The sequence below is a fragment of the Chiloscyllium punctatum genome, chromosome 34, assembly GCF_047496795.1.
Source record: "Chiloscyllium punctatum isolate Juve2018m chromosome 34, sChiPun1.3, whole genome shotgun sequence".
In the NCBI taxonomy this organism is placed as follows: Eukaryota; Metazoa; Chordata; class Chondrichthyes; order Orectolobiformes; family Hemiscylliidae; genus Chiloscyllium; species Chiloscyllium punctatum.
The window spans coordinates 4,784,658-4,799,543 of NC_092772.1; the positions used below are offsets into that span (position 1 = coordinate 4,784,658).

A 14,886-nucleotide genomic window follows, 5' to 3' on the forward strand; every position below is an offset into this window, starting at 1 on the left:
ATCACGGCCAGGAGACCCATCTACCTTTCGGCTGTTATCTTTCCCAACACCACCTCTTTACTGAGAATGATTGCTTCTTTGTCCTCATCTGCCATTGCGTCCATAGGCCTGCAACAACGAGAGTACACAGACAGTATGTTCCTGTTAAGGCCTTAATAGGTAGTGTAGGGAATGCTGCCTGTCGAGAGAAATTGAGAGTCTCGTCAAGAAAATGAAGGAGCGATACGGCAGGTGCAGACAGCTGGGTTTGTGTAAATTCCTGGAGGAGTATAGGGGCAGTCGGAGTCTCCTCGAGGGAAACCAGGAGAGCAAAAACGGGACATGAGAGAGCTTTGGGAAATAGGTTCCCAGAGAATCCAGAGATTCCAGAAATACACTAAGGATAAACGAGTAAGCAGGCAGAGAATAGGGACCCTCAAAGATCAAGAAAAAGGTCCTATTTGTCCGAGATAAGTATATACCTGTCAGGCAGGGCGGAAGCTGTAGAGTGCAGGAGCTGTGGTTTACAAAGGAAATGGAATCTCTCTTCAAAAGGAAGAAGGCGGCTTATGTTAGGATGAGATGTGAAGCGTCTGTTAGGGCGCTTGAGGGTTACAAAATAGCCAGCAAAGTCCTAAAGAAAGAGCTCAGAAGTGCCAGGAGGACACATGAGAAATTGTTGACGGATAGAAACAGGGTAAACCCTAAGGCTTTCTATAGGTATTTAAAGAATGACGAATAAGATTAGGGCCAATCAAGGATAGTAGTGGGGAGTTGTGTGTAGAGTCAGAGGAGATAGGGGAAGCACTAAATGAATATTTTTCAACAGTATTCCCTTTAGAAAATGACAATGTTGTTGAGATTACTGAGATACAGGCTACTAGACTAGGTGGGATTAAGGCTCATGAGGAAGAGGTATTAGAAATCTTGCAGAGTGTGAAAATAGATAAAACCCATTTGGCCCAGTGAACTTATCCCAGGATCCTCTGGGAAGCCAAGGTAGAGATTGCCGAGCCTTGGCATTGATCTTTAAATCATCATTGTCTACAGGAATAGTGCCAGAAGACTGGAGGATAGCACATGTGGTTCCCCTGTTCAAGAAGGGGAGTAGAGGCAACCCTGGTAATTATAGACTAGTGAGCCTTACATCAGTTGTTGGTAAAGTGTTGGAAAAGGTTATAAGAGATATGATCCAGAAAAGAATAATTTGATTAGGGATAGTCAGCACGGTTTTGTGAAGGGTAGGTCGTGCCTCACAAACCTTATTGAGTTCTTTGAGAAGGTGACCAAACAGATAGGTGAGAGTAAACCGGTTGATGTGGTGTATATGGATTTCAGCAACGCGTTCGATAAGGTTCCCCACAGTAGACTATTGTACAAAATGCGGAAGGGTGGGATTGTGGGAGATAAAGCAGTTTGGATCAGTAATTGGCTCGCTGAAAGCAGACAGTGGTGATTGATGGGAAACGTTCATCCTGGAGTCCAGTTGCCAGTAGTGTACCGCAAGGGTCGGCGTTGGGTCCACTGTTGTTCGTCATTTTCATAAACTACCTGGATGAGGGCGTAGAAGGATGGATTAGTAAATTTGCAGACAACACGAAGGTTGGTGGAGTTGTGGATAGTGACGAAGGATGTTGTAAGTTACAGAGAGACTTAGATAAGCTGCAGAACTGGGCTGAGAGGTGGCAAATGGAGTTTAATGCGGACAAGTGTGAGGTGATTCACTTTGGTCAGAGTAACTGGAATGCAAAGTACTGGGCTAATGGTATGATTCTTGGTAGTGTAGATGAGCAGAGAGATCTCAGTGTCCAGGTACACATTTCCTTGAAAGTTGCCACCAGGTTGACGGGGTTGTTTAGAAGGCATACAGGGTTTTAGCTTTTATCAACAGGGGGATCGAAATCCGGAACCATGATGTTATGCTACAGCTGTACAAAACTCTAGTGAGGCTGCACTTAGAGTATTGTGTACAGTTCTGTTCCCCACATTATAAGGAGGATGTGGAAGCTTTGAAAGGGTGCAGAGGAGATTTACTAGGATGTTGCCTGGTATGGTGGGAAGGTCTTACAAGGAAAGGCTGAGGGACTTGAGGCTGTTTTCGTTAGAGAAGAAGGTTGATACGTTACTTAATAGAGACATACAAGATAATCAGATGGTTAGATAGGGTGGACAGGGAGAGCCTTTTTCCAAGAATGGTGACGGCGAGCACGAGGAGATATAGCTTTAAATTGAGGGGTGATAGATATAGGACAGATGTCAGAGGTAATTTCTTTACTCAGAGAGTAGTGCGTGTATGGAATGCTTTGCCTGCAACGGTAGTAGATTCACCAACTTTAAGTACATTTAAGTCGTTATTGGACAAGCAAATGGACGTACATGGAATAGTGTTGGTTAAATGGGCTTCAGATTGGTATGACAGGTCGGCGCGACATTGAGGGCCGAAGAGCCTGTACTGTGTTTTAATGTTCTATGTTCTATGAGCAATATGCTGTAAGGATCGTTTCTGGGTCCACTGCTTTTCTTCATTTATGTAAATGTTTTCTATGTGAATATAGGAGGCATGGTCAGTGACTTTACATAGATACCAAAATTGGAGGTGCAGTGGACAGGGAAGAAGGTTACCTCAGATTACAATGGGACTTCAAACAAATGGGCTTTGGAGTGGCAGATGGAGTTTAATTCAGAAAAATGTGAGGTGCTCCATTTTGGAAAATCAAATCAGGGCAGGACTAATATACTTAATGGAAAGGTCCTGAGGAGCGTTGCTGAACAAAGATCTTGGAGTGCAGGTTCATAGTTCCTGAAAGTGGAGTCATAGATAGGCAGGGTAGTGAAGAAGGCGTTTAGTATCCTTGCCTTTACTGGTTAGTGGATTGAGTACACAAGTTGTGACGGCATTTTGTGGCTGTTCAGCACATTGATTCAGCCACTTCTGAAATTTTGCTTTCAGTCCTGGTTTCCCCGCTATCGGAATGATATTGTGAAACTTGAAAGGGTTCAGAAAAGATGTGCAAAGATGTTACTAGGGTTGAGGGTTTCAGCTATATAGGGATGGGCTGAATAGGCTGGGGCTGTTTTCCCTGGAGCATCGGATGCTGACAGATGACCTCAGTGGTTGATACAATTGTGAGGGACATGGATAGGGTGATCAACCAGGATCTTATTCACAGGTTAGGTGTGTCCAAATCTATGGGGCACAGGCTTAAGGAGTGAGGAAAACAATTTATAAGGGATCTGAGGGGCATTGTTTTCAAGCTGAACGTGCTATGTGTATGGAATGAGCTGCCAGAGAAAGTGTGGTGGCTGGAACAATTGCAACATTTAAAAGGCAACATTTAAAAGATTGGGTAAGTGATTAGGAAAGGTTTAGAAGGTTATGGGCCAAGTGTTGTCAAATGGGACGAGATTAATTTAGAATATCTGATCGGCATGGACAAGTTGGACCAAACGGTTGGTTTCTGTGCTGTACATCTCGATAACACTGAAACATTAAAATAAGATACGTTTCTCTATGTGGAGAGTTAGCAGAAGGTCGGATAATTCTCCTTGGAACTCAGAAAGTTAAGCAGTGATTTCAACTAGGAGCAGATTTCTTACAGGCAAATGGGAGGTGAGTTGGGACAGACTGGCACCATCTCCAGAGAGAGAGAGTACAGCCCCAATGGGCTGAATAGCCCCCAGTCCCTCTACTCTGTGATACTGCCCCCTTTCACTGAATGTTGAAGCTCATGCCAGTGCAGAGCCATAGAGATATACAGCATGAAAACAGCCCTTTTGGTCAAACTAGTCCATGCTGACCAGATATCCGAACTTAATCTCGTCCCATTTGCCAACACTTGGCACACATCCCACTCCACCCTTCCAATACATACACCCATCCAGATGCCAAATGGTCTAGTTTTACCAACTTCCACCACTTCCCCTGACAGAAGATTCCATACACACACCACCTGCTGTGAAAAAAGTTGACCCTCTGATCCCTTTTATATATTTCCCCTCGCACATTGAACCTATGCCCGCTAGTTCTGGACACCCCCACCCCAGGGCAAGGACCTTGTCTATTTATCCTATCCATGCCCCTCATGATTTGATAAACCTCTATAAGGTCACCCTTCAGCCTCCAATACTCCTGGGAGGAGCGCACAACTCGTGTCACAATGGGGCCGGTGAGATTGATGGCAGCTTCAGACCAATAGGAGAGTTGATGTGATCCTCCAGACAATGGGAGTGAATGAGGGGTGGGTCCAGTGGGCCAACATGTGACCATAAACTGTGCAGGTGCACTGTCACTATGGTGCGGGTGTACTCCGTGAGTGTGAAGGGAATGAGAGAGACAGCAGAGATTGGGAGAGAAATTGAGTTTGTATGGACTGGGAATGTTGATAAACACACGGTTTTAGGTGGCTAGACCTGAATTAGAAATTCCTGGTAAATTAGAACCAAAAGAGCTGCGGATGCTGTAAATCTCACAATAACCAAAAGGTACTGGAAAAGCTCAGCAGGTCTGGCAGCATCTGAGAAGAGAAATCAGAATTAACATTTTGGATTCGCTGAGCCTTCCTCAGAGCCGATGTGACTGAAAGAAATGTCGCTTTTTATGCAGAAGGTAGGGGTTAAGGAGTACATGATATGTGGGGATAGAGTCCAAAGAAAGAGATGGGAGCAGTTGGACAACGGAGTGGATAACGAACTGGCTGGGGGAGGGTGAATAGCTGTTTATGAGGACTGTTAGTGGCGAACCATAGGTAGTGTGTAATGGCATGCTCTATGATAACAAGGACTGGTGTGTGGGTTAAGAGGCTAGGGCGCTAGGACATTGGAGAGTTCAGGGCCTAAAATTATTGAATTTGATAGAGGTGTTCAGGATGTCCAAGTAGAAAATGAGGTGTTGTTCTTCCAGCTTGTGTTAAAGTGTGGCGCTGGAAAAGCACAGCAGGTCAGGTAGCTGACCTTCAGCACTTGATCACCCTGAAGCTCTACTTTCCAGGGACTGTACACTTGTTCTGAGCCCTTCAGAGGGATTGAAGGGGATAGGGAGAGAACAGGAACAGGGTTGTGTTGTAATCTACAAAATAACGGTCACCCTCCCCCTCTCGGTGTCTCCCCTCTGTCTCCCATCCCCCATCATGCCTCCTCCCCACCGCAGGGAAAAGATCTTGTGTATTTTCCCTATCCATGCCCCTACTGATTTGATAAACCTCTATAAGGTCACCCATCAGCATCTGACGCTCCAGGGAAAACAGTGTATTCATCCGCTCCCTTTGGTTCAAATCCTCCAACCCTAGCAACATGCTTGTAATACTTTGCTGACCCCTTTCAAGTTTCACAATATTGTTTTGATAGGAAAGAGATCAGAATTGCATGCAATATTCCAAGCATGACCTAACCAAGGCCCTGTACAGCCGCAATATGACTTCCCACCTCCTATACTCAGTGCTCTGACCAATAAAGGAAAATATACTAAACACCTTCTTAACTATCCTATCTACCTGTGATTCTGCATTTCAAGGAGCTATGAACCTGTACTCCAAAGTCTCTTTCTCAGCAGCAATCCCGAGGACCTTATCATTAAGTGTATTCACCCTGCTAATATTTGCTTTTCCAAAATGCAGCACCTCACATTTATCTAAATTAAACTCCATCTGCCAGTCCTCAGCACATTCAACCATCTGATCAAGATCCCATTATAATCTGAGGTAATCCTGTTCACTGTCCACTACACCTCCAATTTTGGGGTCATCTTACGAACATTACTTCCTATATTCACATCCAAATCATTTATATAAATTATGAACATTTCAGGATCCAGCACCGATACATTGTGACATCCCACTGGTCACAGGTCTCCAATCTGAAAAGCAACCTTCCACCACCACCCTCTGTCTTCTCCCTTTGAACAAGTTTTGTATCCAAATGGCTAGTTGTCTCTGTATTCCATGAGATCTAACCTTGCTAACCAGTCTCCCATGGGGAACCTTGTTGAATGCCTTACTGAAGTCCATGTAGATTATTTCTACCGCTTTGCCGTCATCAATCCTCTTTGTTGTTACTTCAAAAAAATTGAATCAAGTTCATGAGACGTGATTTCTCACACACAAAGCCGTTATTAATATCCCGGACTTAACTCTGTACATTGGGGTCTGCGTCACCCAGTTATGGTTGTTAATATTCTGGATAAATTTCACATACACCAGCTTTGTGTTGGTGACTGTGTACTGAGTCTTGTTAATAACACCAACACAGATGAGTTCCTTTTGAAAGGCAGTCCCTATATCCCTAACCCCCTTCCAGTTGCTCTGTCTCCTCCATTCCCACCGTAGACAGTAAGTGGGAGGAGCTCATGGAGTTTCCATGTGAGTGAGATTGAGAAAATCTTCCCTTCTTTCCACTAGCCCACCAAGAAATGGCGGTAGTGTCCTTACCTCTGGACCAAGAGAATCGGGTTCAGAGTTTGGTAACAGCGGCTTTGAAGAGGCTGATTGGAAATCATGCCCAAGCCACCAGGCCATACTGTCTCCCAGCTGTCCCTGCCTGAGTTTCCAAACAGAACCATCCTGTCGTTTCTCTCCTGTCAGACTCTCCCATTGCTCAGTTTGTCCAGGATCCCCTCCTGCTGCTGCACTGCTCCTGTCCCTCACTGACCTGTCCATCCCCAAGTGTCCTCCACATTCATTCGTTGTTTACAATCCCATTGTTCCAGTCCTGCAGCCCCTCCCCCTCCACTCTATTGGGCACAGCTGCTGTCAATCACCCAGGCACCTGTGTGATCTGGAGCATGCTCTGTAGGAGGGGAGACCTGTGCACGGGCGCAGTGCTGGCCAATTGTTGGCGTATGTGCAGTATGGGTCAGTGCCAGCGAGGGAGGCTTTGGATGTGTGGGATTAATCTGTCATTGGCTGCTCCCTCCCTTCCTCCCTCTGAGAACAGGACCCAGGGGACTGGTCCCTGCCCTGGTATCGTGACAAGTGGTTGGCGTATCGGTGGGGGGAGCATTTTGCAGAAAGTTATCAGAACTCAGGTGAAGATTCAGGAATGTTATGGAAAGGAACAAAGGTAGGCCTGCAATTAAAGTTCTAATTTGGTTCATTTTAGTTCAACCAGATGTGATTTGTCCAGTGTGTGCAGGATGGTTCTTATCAGAGGGTTGGTGTGGAGGAAATAAATAAGAGGTTCCAGATTGGAAAAAAAAAATCAATGTTGGTCTGACTAGGAAACCTTGGGAGGTGGGGGGAGGATTCACCAACACCCAGGAGACTCGGAGTCAGATTCATTGATTTGATTAGATTAGACTTCCTGCAGTGTGGAAACATGCCCTTCGGCCCAGCCAGTCCACACCGACCCTCGGAAGTGTAGCCCACCCAGACCCATTTCCCTCTGACTAATGCACATAACACTATGGGCAATTTAGCCTAGCCGATTCACCTGACCAATGCATCTTTGGATTGTGGGAGAAAACCGGCGCACCCGGAGAAAACCCACGCAGACACGGAGAGAACATGCAAATTCCACACGGACGCTGTGGGGCAGCAGTGCCATCGTGCCACACCTTTGTTTTGGTCCTTAGTCTGCAGGCAGGAGCTAAGAAGCTGAATTCAACGAGAGGAGAGAGCATTAGAACTGGGTGTGGAGGAAAGGGGTGAGGAGATTGGTTTGGATTTCAGTTCACAGAAGGGAGAAATTGTGAGACTGAGAATTAAAGCTTTGGGGGAACAAAGAAACTACAATTTAATACTATAATTGTCTTATGAATTTCCATCCTGTGTTAATGGTGGTGACTTGTTTTCTCTGTTGTAGGGTACTGAAAGGGCAGATTTGTGAATGAGAAATTCAGATTGAACTTCATGTTCAGTTTTGACAGTTACTTAATCCGTGCCGCTCTGAATATCATTGGCCTTTTCATGTGGAAAGAAAGGTGTGTATTCTGTCCGTGGGCGAATATTTCAAGTGTCAATGTGACTGGAAAAATTACTGAGACACAGCCAAGTCCATGTCAGCGTGGTGAATGTGGAGAGAGCTTTCATTTGTTTTTAAAAGTCTGAAAATACGTGTCACATTTCCCAGGAATAATGAAGTTACAGATTTGTTTTGTATGAGGACAAGTTTTTAATTAACCATGCAACCAGAAAGACAGAAGGATACCTGCACCATGGAAAATACAATGAAAACGGGATTGTTGTAATGGGGTTAATTTTCAATCATGGCTTGTAATCCGTTGGCGATGTCACGTCTGTTCCAGCGCCGTGGGGAGACACTGGAAATGTGATGAATGCAGTGAAGATTTCGGTTATTCAACTGGATAAGGTGCAGAAGAAATGGGCTCAGGGGTCTGAGTTAGAGGGAGAGGTTGGACAAGCGAGGATTCTTTTTTGTTTAGAGCAGAGGAAACAGAGGGGAGATCTATTTCTGGCAGTGTATAATATTGTGACAGGCTTGGGTAAGGTGAATGCACTCAGTCTTTTTCCCAGGAAATCAAGGAGTAGAGGGCATCAGTTTAAGGTGAGAGGAGAAATTATGAAAGGGAACCTGAGGGGCAACTGTTTTACATAGAAGGTGGTATGTATATGGACTGAGCTGCCAGTGGAAGTGGTTGAGGTGGGTACATTAACAACATGTAAAAGACATTTGGACAAATACATGGATAGCAAAGGGTCAGATGCAGATGGGCCAAGTGCAGGGAAATGGGTTCGCGTGGATGGACATATTGGCCGGCATGGGCCAGATTGGGCCAAAGGGCCTGTCTCTGCTGTAGGACTCTGACTCCAAATATATTTTCTATTTCTCCCGCCACCTCTGGTAGTACCCTGGGATGTATTCCATCCTGGCAAAGAGACATGTCTACCTTTAGCTCCATTAGCTTGCCCAGCTCTAACACTTTCGTGATAATGGTTGTTCCTTGGTCCTCACCTTCCTCAGTCTCCTTATCAATTACTGGCATGTTCTTCGTATCCTCCACTGTGAAGACTGACTGCTGTGTACTCATATTCCTGAACCCTGCTGGATAGGAATAACTGGGCACAGAACTCTGAGAGGTCTTCTTTGAGTCTTTATTGATGAGACATGGCAGTTACCTGGATAGTGTACATGCAGAACACCTCCAGGCAGCATCAGGTAACTCCCCGCCTGTCCGATGTGCCGCTCCCATTCTTATACCTTTGTGGTTTGTGTTTTGAATGGACGCTGTCTCTCAATATTATCTCCATGGCAATGGCAGTTAAAAAAGTCGAGTTCAGCTCAGCACTTTGTGGTTAAACCACATACCCCTCCCTCACGGCCCTGTGGCTCAGCCAGGTATCTGACAGGCACTTCAGTTTCCGTGGGGCTGTCTATCAGGATTCTGATGTGGAAGAACTGGTGTTGGAGTGGGGTGGGCAAAGTTAAAAGCCACACATCACCAAGTTATAGTCCAACAGGTTTATTTGGAAGTACAAGCTTTTGGAGTGTGCTGAGATTTTGCACTTGATCAGGATTATCTCTATGGTAACAGTTAAGTGCTTCAACAATTACAGAGGCCATATGTTCCCCAAATAATAGGTTCCCCTCTAGCAGTGTAAACTGCTATTCCAGCCCTGGGGATAGCTACTCATCACTTTTCTCCCCCAATCCCATCCAGCTTTCTGTTGATCTTTAAAGTTTTTCTAATCTCCTAGTTTCTTCTTGGTCTTTGCCAATTTGAATGCTTTCTATTTCAGTTTGATAGACTCCCTTATTTCCTTATCCACCCACGGCAGATTATTCCATTTCCTACAGTCCTCCCTTTTCACTGATATATAATTTTGCTGAGCAGTTTGAAAGATTATTTGATATTCCCGCACTGTCCGTCAACTGTCCCACCCTAAAGTCTTTGCTTCCAGTCTACATTAGCCAACTCCTGCCTCATCCTATTGTAGTCTCCTTTGTTTAAACACAGGATCTTGGGATTGGATTTAATCTTCCCGCTTTCCAACTGTATTCTAAATTCAACCAGATTTATCACAAGTCTTTTATCAGATTACGAGGTGAGGCCATGTTACCTGGATGTTTTGGTTTTCATTGTCAGAGACCTTGGCTTTGTAATAAAGTACAGGATAGATGTTCAAAACAGAGTATTCTGGACGGTGTGAATGTACTGAACAGTCTAAAACCATAAATCACTGTCTCCCCTCAGTTTACATGATCTGGAGATGCCGGTGTTGGACTGGGGTGTACAAAGTTAAAAATCTCACAACACCAGGTTATAGTCCCTCAGGTTTAATTAGAAGCACACTGGATTTCGGAGCGTTGCTCCTTCATCATGATCCAATTAAATAAGTTGGACTATAACCGGTCTAACTCACCTCAGTTTAAAATTGAAAAATCATTTTCTCCCACACGCTTCCTTACTTTCGAAGTTTGAAACGCTAATCCACCTGACTATCCTGCTTTTTCCAAAAATCTCCTTTGGTGAAGGTGGTGAGTTTTGGATTCAGCTTTTCCGTTATTACCGCAAGAAGATAAGCACTGGGCACAGGAGAGGCAATGCAGCTCCACCATTTAATACCATGCTGATTGAGCTCACCTCGGTCTCAGCTGGATTTTCCTGCCTGCTCTCTCTTACCCTTCAATTCATTGCAAATTCAACATCTGTATTTCTTCAGTAAATTTGCTCATTGTCCTAGCATCTACCGCATTTTGAATAGGGAATTCCACAGATACACAGCACATTGAGATAGGTACATTCTTCTATATGAGAATGGAATAGGAGCCCTACCGTGCAGAAATAGGGTAATCGTCCATGGAGTCCACACCAACCCTATCATGAGCATCCCATTCACACTCACCCATTCCCTGTATTTCCCATGGTTAATGGCTTAACCTGCACACGTATGGGCACTGGGAATTTCGCATAGCCAATCCACTTTACCTGCACATCTTTGGACTGTGGGATGAAACTCGAGCACCCAGAGGAAACCCGCAGTGACGCAGGGAGCACGTGTAAACTCCACACAGTTGCCTAAGGCTGTAACCAAATCCAGGTCTCTGACGCTGTGAGTCAGCAATGCTAACCATTGAGTCACCTCTGCTTAAAATCTCCTGCTCCTATTATTCTCGCCACACCCCAGTTGGCTGAATCTATATTCCTTACATCAGAAAATCAGGTTGTGGAAGCAGATGTTTCAATAAAACCCAGTGACAATCCAAATGTTATGTGTGTCTGAATGGGGATCAGATACACAACACCCTCCAGTCTACACTTTTCGTTGACTTTCCAGAGACAGGGCTCCAATGGCGTCATGGGGACTACAACTCCCACAATCCCTGAGGCAGGGACCACACGTGTGTGGGGAAACACGGCACTGTACATGTACAAAATGTGTGCGGGTTTTGGAGCATGTGCTTTGGGTAAATATGCTTTGCGGAAAGTTTTTCACATTGTGATTGGCTGGAGGAGGAACGTATTTACTCATAGTATTGATCTGTTGGGGGAGGGGGTCAAAGTATCACTACATCCATGTAGGACCACTCTCCATCCCCAATTCATTGTAATGGTCGGAATCAACTAATGGGGAACGAAGAAGGATCTGATCCATTCTCCCAGATTGAAGGTTCCTCTTCTGTCCAGGATCTGCCACCTCCCTTTCTTTCCTTTTGTTTCATTCTGCTGTTACATTATTCACTTGCAGCAACTGAAGGGAAAGGAAGTGAACCCAGAAAGGGTGCAGAGTCTAACCAGGGACGGGAAGTGGTGGCATGGATCTGTTTATCAGTTACTCCATGGGAATGAGGAGGGTGTACATTAGGGGGTAGCAGAGTCAGAATGGTGGGAGAGAGTAAGTGGGCTGGAGGGTTACAGCTTTGAGGGAAGAAAGGGAAAAAGAGTAAGTAGAATTGTCTGCTCTGAATTTCTAACATGTACATATTCCTTTATACAGGGTGCTAGATGGTGAAGATTTGCAGACTGAAATCTCAAAGTCATGTGCAGATCATGATTAAGTTAACCAGCATTTGAAGAAGCAAAGACAGAGAATCACTCAGCCAAAATCCTGCAACACTCTCATCGCAACATTTTCGATCTCTCTGCACCAAATGGACTGTGAATTGTACAAGACAGCAGCTCCCTACCATCTTCTCAAGGGTAACTAGAGATGGGGAATAAATGCTGGCTGAGCCAGTGATGCCCATATCCTGGAAATGGTTTCTATCTCTAGTTGCTGAACCCCAGTTGATGTTCCTGCAGGATGATGAGGGACGCTGAGTGCATCCTCCAGGAGGTAGCACCATCACATTACCCCTGCCTACAACCACACAGTAACACAGCAACATCACTGGAACAAAAGGCAGTGAAGCCAAAGGAGGACTTAGATATAGTTCTTCAAGGTAAAGTCATGAAAAGGGATTGGAACACAGCAGGAGACTGAGCTGGATGGTCAGCTGTTTCCCATTGAATGGTGGAGCAGGATTGAAAGGCTGAATGGTCTCCTCCTGCTGCTATCCCCCAGGTCTGTATATAGTCATGGAGCCTGGGCAGGAAGGAGTTCGCAGGGATTCTCCAGGAGATTGCACTTCCACAACAGTTTTCAGTGAGGGATGGTTTGATGGATTTTATTTAACATTTATCTTTAACAAAAGGTTTGTAAATTTTGGTTTTAAAATGTTGTAAAAGTTATTTTGCACAGCAAATAAAATTAAAGAAAATAACGTAAACTGTCTGAATATAACAGTTTTAAAACTTTCAACCCTTGTAAAACAAAATCCTGTCTATTCCTGGACACAATCACTTTCCAGCTACTCAAACTCCAGGGAAATATTCCCTCCCTGTCTGAACCTTTGGTTTGATTTAACTGCTTTTCAGTTCTCGTTCTGTTAGCTGTGAAGCATTCTTTTTCCCCATTTCTCCGACCCAGAAATGTGAGCACAGCAATCTACCCACCATCAAAATCATCAGTACGCCATTTTGCTTTTGGTTAACATATAATCACCAGCAGTGCAAATGTGAGGACTGCAGATGCTGGAAACAAGAGCCTAGATTAGAGGGATGCTGGAAAAGGCCTTTTGCTGAAATGTTGATTTTCCGGCTCCTCAGATCCTGCCTGACCTGCTGTGCTTTTCCAACACCACTCTAATCTAGACATATAATCACCAGCAGTCAACCATTTGTGTAACCAATTGAATATTTCCAAACAAAGCCCATTTCGGGCCAAGCAAACCATTACAAGTGTCAGAATGAGAAGGGACTAAATCAAAGTAGAGTTGTGGGGAGGGGGCAGCGATGGAGATAAAGCACTATATCCCCTGCGGTGCCCACTTCTATCTAAAGGCATCGAGAGCATTGATCCACACTACATGCTCCTTCTCCAAGGACACCCTGCTGTGTAGCCTTTATCCTCAATCATAGAATAAAATCCCTACAGTGTGGGAGGAGAGCAGTGGCCCATCAGACACCACCGACCATCAAAAGAACATCACGCCCAGAGCACTCTAACAGTGTAACACTGCATTTCCCACGGCTGATCCACCTAGTCTGCACAATTCTGGATCCTGTGGACAATTTAGCACGACTGATCCACCTAACCTGCACATCTTTGGACTGTGGGAGGAAACCAGAACACCTGGAGGGGACCCACACTAACCTGGGGAGAATGTGGGAACTCCACACAGGCCGTTGGACAAGGCTGGACTCCAACCTTGTACCTGATGCTGTGAAGCAGCTGTGCTACAATCACAATTTAAATCAAAACAGATGATCCCTGCTCATTGTCACATTGCTGTTTGTGGGGACTTACTGCCCAGAGAGACATCCTGAGTTTCAGAAAGTGGCAATGTAAGTTCAGTCACCTCCAGCCCAGTTAATGTGGTTAACAACAACATCAATACTCCAACAGTGTCATCACGTACAAGGTCCACTCCTGACTCTGATGGACAGTAACATCAGAATCAGAGTCCTGCAGTCCACATGGAGCAGGGGGATGACCACTTCCCTGTGAGCACTCACTGGGCTCTCAATCGTGTTGAAGACGCAGCAAATCTCTTGTCACACAGAGGGGTGAACAGCTCCTACCCAGTGTGAACACGCTGGAGTCTCAGGGGGTGGGATGAATAACTGAATCCCTTCTCTTCACTGAGCATCTGAATGAGATCTGCCTCAGTAGATTGTGAGGTCGAGTAAATCCCTTCTCATACGTGGGGCAGGTGAAATGCCTCTCTGCAGTGTGACTGTGTCGGTGAGTGTCCCACTGTTCGGGTGAAGTGAATTCCTTATTCTGATTGAGCCCGTCCTCCTATTTCTCTCAATTATCATTGACAATCTCACACCAGAACTTGTTCCAGAGTGTGTTCCAGAACAGGCAGAATGGTCAGCTGCGGCTGGTCACCTGGCTTGTCACTGGTCCTGAAAGGTTCACTCTCCACAAATGCTGCCAGATCTGCTGAATTTTTCCAGCAATTTCTTTTATTTTTTTCAGTTTTTCCCAGCATGTGCAGATGTTCAGTTTTCCAATTCTCATCTTGTCTGTTGCAGAGGAGTTTATTGATGAAATTAGAGGGTTTTGAAAATTGTACGTTATGTCACACATCAGCTATGATCATCATGAATGGCAGAGCAAAGTCGAGGGGCTGAATGGCCTCCTCCTGTTCCAAGGAAAGTTTTCCATTGTCAGCTTGTGGTAACATTTCCCGTCACTGCTCAATTCACCTCCATGTCGAACACATTGTTACTGACTGAACAAACCTCCTGTGTTTGAAATAAACTTACTAATGTTCAGTGAATCCCTCTCCTGCCACCCGGGTTTAACTCTCATCATGGAATACTGTCGTGTATTACTGCAGGAATGCCCACAAAGACTAATCCTGGAGTCTGTATCCCCTAGGATCCACAATCACCTTTTATTGACTTCTTCCTATTTCATTCTGGCTATTGAACTCTTGGTTTCAATCCAATCTCCTGTCATGCTC

The 14,886-nt window shown here is 45.1% G+C and overlaps 1 long non-coding RNA gene across 6 annotated transcripts in view; it reads left to right on the top strand.

Annotated features, from left to right (window-relative positions):
* Positions 1-12,639, top strand: part of LOC140458759 (uncharacterized) — a 32,596-nt gene extending 19,957 nt beyond the window's left edge. For 3 of the 6 annotated variants that reach the window (XR_011953651.1, XR_011953654.1, XR_011953653.1), the window contains 2 exons: positions 7,774-7,891; positions 11,868-12,639. This is a non-coding gene — a long non-coding RNA (uncharacterized lncRNA). The remainder of the gene's footprint in view (positions 1-7,773; positions 7,892-11,867) is intronic. The other 3 variants (XR_011953652.1, XR_011953649.1, XR_011953650.1) reach the window with 1 other exon arrangement.
* Positions 12,640-14,886: the final 2,247 nt, after the last annotated feature.